We start from the raw sequence: 6,812 nt of genomic DNA on the forward strand, positions 1-6,812 counted from the left end.
GCCACCTTGTGGGCTACAGCAGATTATTAGAGATGGGCTAGTCCAGGTGCGAGAGTTAGCCTAAAAGAGGCTAGATAGAAATTGGCCAAGCAGTGCTTAAAAGAATACAGTGTCCGTGTAATTATTTCAGGGCATAAGCTAGCCAGGTGGCTGGGGTGCAGCTGGGGTGCTGGGGACGCAGCCTCGCCGCTCCTATTACTACATAAGGGAGTTTGTTTTTTTTTAACTTACTGGTGTCCAAGAGTGGTCCTTCTGTGTATTTTTCAAGCTAGTTCTTAGGAAGCCCTTCCTATGCCAAATGAAACATGTTGTAAATAAAGATGGGTTCAGGACTGAGATAAAAAAATGATGGTATCATTAGGGTATACTTGAAAAATGCACAACAGGGTTGCCTTGGGAGATGAGTTCAAATTTATGGCTCTTTCTCTGTGCCTTGAATCGTGGTGTCTCCATACATATAGGTGCAACTGGCACATTACAGAAGCTAAACATGCTTTTGTATAAATGAAATGACAGATTTTTGAGGAAACCAGGATTACTATTCTTCCTATTGAATGGGGAATCCAGAAACACAGAAACAAAGGTATATATTACATATGTCAGGATCAATTGAAATTGAAAAATAAGAGTTGTTGGCCAAATGTGCATGATGGGAATCCAAACAATCCAGGATACTGCTAAGACTGTAGGTTGTTCCTCACAAACTCAAAGCAAGGCCCCATTGCTGAAGACAACACCTGCTTAGCTCATTAAAATTGACAGGTGGGATCATTGCCTACATAGAGGCTTTACCCTGTGTTTCAGCTTCTTTGGTGCAGGAATGTACTCTGTATGCTTTCAAAAGAGAAATAAAACAGCAACCCAGCCACAAAACCTTTATCTGCAATGGTGTCTTACCTGCCTGCAAGAAAAGCCAAGGTAATGGTGAAACAAAGCTTGTGGCAGTAACCAACCGATGAGTGATTTGACTTATGGTGTCCATCAGATGACACCCATGTCTCATCCTGCTAAGGTGATCAAGAACCTGAGAACAGATTGCCAAGGGATCTAGAGTAAAACCAAGTAGGCCTGGTTCAAGAAAAGAGAAAAATGTAGTTATAAAATGACTCCTAATGATATTCTATTGCATTTCTAGATCAGTGTCTTGTCCAGACATCATCAGAGAAGCTTCCTCCCGGCAGATGGGAACAAATACAGAGACCCACAATCAAACAATACACAGTGAATGAGAGACCTGAAACACTCAGTTCTTAAATGGGATGTCTACATCAAATTTTCCCTCAGAGAATCCTGTAGAGAGGAGGTCAAAAGAGTGTTAGAGCCAAATGGAATGCAGGACATCAAGAAAACCAGACTCTCTAAATCGACACGAGCAAAGCCCGTGTGTACTCACAGTGACTGAAGAAGCATGCCCAGGGACTGCAGGTCCTCTGTGTACATATCATGGCTTAAAGTTTAGTGTTTTTATAGGATTCCTGAGTGTAAAAATGAGTTGTTCCCTGATTCTGTGCCTTCTTTGGGTTATTTTCCTTCTGTTTGTCTTAGCCAACATCAGTATAATAGCACTTATTTTATCTTATTATATTTTAAAAAATGAATTGAATGAATGAAAACCTAACCAGTGGGATAAAGGTTAATGACCAAACTGTCACTTATGCTTTCTCTAAAAGCAAAAGTCAGTTTTCTCCAAGAGTCACACTGGGTGTACCATCCACAGCAGGATAGGTCTCAGGGGCAGGAGTAGCTGAAAAGATATGATTGGACTATGTAAACATTTGTTTTTGTTTTGGTCTTTTTTTTATGTTTTGTGCTTTTATTTGGTTAAAGTTTGGTGTCTGTTGTTGCGATTTTTTTGAATGTTTTTTATTTCGGTTTGTTTTTTTTTTTTTTGGTTTTTTGAAACAGGGTTTCTCTGTGGCTTTGGAGCCTATCCTGGAACTAGCTCTGTAGACCAGGCTGGTCTCAAACTCAGAGAGATCCGCCTGCCTCTGCCTCCCGAGTGCTGGGATTAAAGGCGAGCGCCACCATCGCCCAGCTGTTGCGATTTTTTTGAATGTTTTTTTTTTGGTTTGTTTTTTTTTTTGGTTTTATGTGATTTTGCTGTTAAATCCATTTTTGCATGTGTTGTAAGAAAGAGTTAAGTTTGGGTAGGTCAAGATGGGAAAATGATCTTGAAGGATTTAGAACAGAGGAAGAATTATAATCAAAATGTATTTAAATTTTAAAATTGTTTTAAATAGTAAGGTAAAAAATAATAAAAAATTAAAATAATTATCTCTGATTCAACAAAGAGCACTTCCTTCTGTCTTTTTATTTTTTTCACAAAGAAATTCTAAATATCTTTGTTGCCTTTGAAATAAAGAAAAAAATATTGCAGTTTAAAGTTTGTAAGGTTTGGAATAAGTTGGTCTATAAAAGATGAGAAAATACCAGAAAGAGAACCCTGCATGTAGCTTCAATCTGGGAGGAGATGTGTAGAGAAAATTGGCTCCCCACAAGGAGAGTACATGATGAAGGTCATTGGCGACCTTTCATTCACTCCTTTCTGCTATGCCTGGACAGAGCATGGAAACACATTCCACGAAAAGTTCTGTGATTTGGAGAAATGAAGAGACAAGATGTTTGTCCTGTTTTCTTGGAGTGTTTCCACAAGCACTTAGAATTCTCAAACTACTCCATTCCTGGATCATGTTCTTAAACGGAGAGAAGGGTTTGTTTGGTTGACACTTCCACATCACTGTTTATCATCAAGGCTTCAGGACAGGAACTCACCCAGTGCAGGAACCTGGCATGAGCTGATGCAGAGGTTATGGGGGGGTGCTCCTTACTGGCTTCTTCACCATGGTTGCTCAGTCTACTTTTGTATAGAACCCAGGATCATTTTCCCAAGGATGGCACTACCCTAAAGGGCTTGGAACTTCCCCATTAATCAGTGATTAAGAAAATACCCTACATTTGGACCTTATACCTCTAGCTTGTGTCAAGTTGACAGAACTAGCCAGCCCATGGCCATCAGCCACCATGAAGCAGAAACTATAAAGCCCACAGAATACCTTTGGCACAGTAGAGTGGTAGCTTGCTCTGTGGTATTGGTAATGAGACAGTTAGAATCCCATGGCAATGTGGAGGCTGTTTGCACAGCTTTGCCTAAAATTCCAGTCTCCACTTCTTCCTGCCATAGCTGTTAACTGACTTGGGGAGTGCATAGGATATTGATTGAGGCTTCATGTATTTTCTCATACAGCTTTTTTTTGTAGGTTGTCAGCTATGTTGGTGCCAGAATTTCTGATCATGCATGTGTGTTTGAGTCTCCCATGACCTATAAATTACAATGTAATCTGGTAATCCAAGTAAATTGGTCCATTCAACTCAACTTAGAAGGAACCAATTCTTTGCACAGTATTTACCCTGATCTGGGGTGGATGATTTTTTTAAATGTCTTCCTAGGAAAAGTCACATGGCAGGGAGAATTCAATGATGAAGACTGGCAAGCTCTGAGTGGCTACCCCTTCATAATTCTGGATATATGGAGGAACCAGACATAAGCACAAACACCTCACATATATGAGGTATTTTCTGAGGGCTGTAGGCTGCACACCACACTCTGAAGGCTCTATTCTGTTTTATTAGGTTCCACTTACTAGTAAAATCACGTGGTATTTGTCTATTTGCAGATGACCGATTTCACTTAGCATAATGTCCACAGGTCCATGCTAGTTACAAACAATGTGTCCAGAATAAGGAAATGATGGAGTTATTATACTAACCCATCTGTCTAACCTCACGTGCTTTACTTGAAGGGCATAATTGAATTTGATTTCCCGGTTTCCTTTACTATCTACTACTTATTTAGAATTTTCATCATATGTTAAATTTTTAATTATTGTTCTGATCAAGGTTTTGTTTAATTTTTTCCATTTTACTCTATTATATTTTTAGGGAAAAAATTCACTACACCAACTCTATATGCCACTCAGAGTCCAACCATTCTAATTTATGCTGTGTCAATAGTTATGAATCTCCTATATTCTTTTTTTATTTCAAATTAAAGGTTTTTTGTGTGTGTTCTTGTGTATACCTCAACATGAATATGGAGGTTATAGGGCAGCACATGGGAGTCAGTTTCCTTAATCAGAGATGGATCAGATTGTCTGACTTGTTGGCAGGTGCTTTTACCCACCGAGGCATCTCTCAAGATTCCTCTATTTTTTTCTTTTTTAATTATTACCTTATTTTATTACTTTAAAAATACCAATCCAAATTCCCACTTCCTCCCCTCCTCCCACTCCCTCCACACACTCTACCCCCACACACCTCCAATGTTAAGAGAGGACAAGGCACCTTGTCCTGTGGAAAGTCCAAGGCCCTCCCTACTACATTCAGGTTGAGCAAGGTATATGTCCAAAGATAGTAGGATCCCAATAAACTAGTACATGCAGTAGAGACAAATCCCTGTGCCACTATCATTGGCCCTCAGTCTGCCCCAACTGTCAAGCACATTCAGAGGGACTAGTTTGATCCCATGTTCATTCATTCCCAGTCCAGTTGGAGTTGGTGAGCTCTCATTTGTTCAGGCACACTGTGTCAGTGGGTGAACCCCTGATAGTCTTGACTTCCTTGCTCATATTCTCCCTCCTTCTGCTCTTTAACTGGACCTTGGGAGCTCAGTCAAATGTTCCGATGTGGGTCCCTGTCTCTGTTTCCATCTGTTGTTGGACAAAGGTTCTATGGTGATATTTCAGATAATCATCACTCTGACCACAGGGCAAAGCCAGTTTAGGGACGCTCTTCTCTATTGCTTAGGGTCTTAGCTGGGGTTATCCTTGTGGAATCCTGGGAATTTTTCTAGAGCCAGGTTTCTTGCTAACCCAAAAATGGGATCTTCAATCAAGATATCTCTTTCCTTGCTCTCATCTCTGTCCTTATTCTATCTCAACTATCTCATTCCCTCAACCTCTCTCCAACCCCCTCCTTCTCTGCTCTTTTTCCCCTTCTCCCCTTCCTTCTACCCCTGGCCCAATCCTCCCAAATTTTGTCAGGCGATCTTATCTGCTTCCAATTTCCAGGTGGATCTATATGCTTTTCTTTGGGTTCACCTCATTACTTAGCTTCTCTAGGATCATAAACTATAGGCTCAATATCCTTTGTTTATGGCTAGTATCCACTAATGAGTGAATACATACCATTAGGGTCTGGGTTAAATCACTCAGGACAGTGTTTTCTAATTCCATCCATTTGCATGCAAAATTCAAGATGTCATTGTTTTTCACAGCTGAGTAGTAATCTAGTGTGTAGATGTTCCACACTTTATTTATCCATTCTTCCATTGAGAGACATCTAGGTTGTTTCCTGGTTATGGCTATTACAAAAAATGCCACTATGAACATAGCTGAACAAATGCTTTTGTAGTATGATTGAGCATCTCTGGGGTATATTCCCAAGAATGGTATTGCTGGACCCTGAGGTAGGTTGACTCCCAATTTTCTGAGAAACCTCCACACTGATTTCAAATGTAGTTGCACAAGTTTGCATTCCCACCAGCAATGGATGAGTGTTCCTCTTATTTCACATCCTATCCAGCATAAGCTATCATTAATGTTTTTTATCTTAGCCATTCTGAAAGTTTTTTTTTTCTGTAGCTTTGGAGCCTGTCTTGGAACTAACTATTGTAGAACAGGTCTCTAACTGACAAACAACCATCTCCCTATGCCTTTAAGTGCTGAGAATAAAGATGTGAACAACCCCCACCCGACCACCTCTACCTATTCTTAACATTTAACAATTATTTCATCATTCAGATTTAACACATCTTCTTCTCATCTTCTCTGTGTTCTTAGGTCGCTTCCTTTTGAGTCAAATTACACAGACTGACTAAGAAAGTGTTCATTAATCTGGTTCTTTATGTATCTGAAGGGGGTGAGACTCAGAGAAGCAATAGATAAATCTGAGAAGGAGCTGGAGGGATGCTTAGGAGACCTGCTGCTCTTTCAGAGGACTCTGGTTCCTTACCCAGCACTTGCATCTAGGACTCCTGTATCTCTAGCTCACTGTGATCAGTGCCCTCTTTTGGTCTGTGTGGGAGCCTATACCAATGTGATACACTCACACAGACACACACTCATAGACATACACTCAGAGAGACACATACATAAAATAAATTTTATGTTTGTAGAACAACCTATTTAATAATCTGTATCACAATAAAATATACATCACTTGCTTAAATAATTTGTATATACACTGAAACCAAGCAAAATATAAAACTTATACATCTTTGTAAAGTAAACCCAAGAGGAATCCAAACTGTTACAGTTTAGTCAGATAGAAAAGAGCAGTTTTTTTAAATAAGGCATAAACCCACCTCTAGCAATTCAATACTTTCATGATCAATGATTATATCAATAGATATTTTTCAGAATGGGTCTATAATATTCTTAGAACCATGTCAGTATCTTATTATATGGATCTAAGTTAAGAAATCAGATAATGAATCCTTCACTTAAATGGATGTAGAATCAGATCCTTTTGCAGCTCTTTGATGACAAACAGCTGGATAGTGTTGTGGAGAGCAACCAGGCATTAACAAAGGGCAGCTGCTAACAAGCCTCAGTCTGTTTCGCACTGCACATTAATCTTGCAAAAAGGAAAATCCAGATTTTTAAATCAACATAGAAACTATAAATAGAAAAAATAAAACTTTACTGTGTATTCCTTATCCAGTTTATCCCATATAGACAATCTTTATTCCTGAAGAGAACCTTCATAAATACAAGACCACAGAAACATTCCAGTACATTTGAGTTCTGTGACTA

The sequence above is a fragment of the Microtus ochrogaster genome, unplaced genomic scaffold, assembly GCF_000317375.1.
Source record: "Microtus ochrogaster isolate Prairie Vole_2 unplaced genomic scaffold, MicOch1.0 UNK178, whole genome shotgun sequence".
NCBI lineage: Eukaryota > Metazoa > Chordata > Mammalia > Rodentia > Cricetidae > Microtus > Microtus ochrogaster.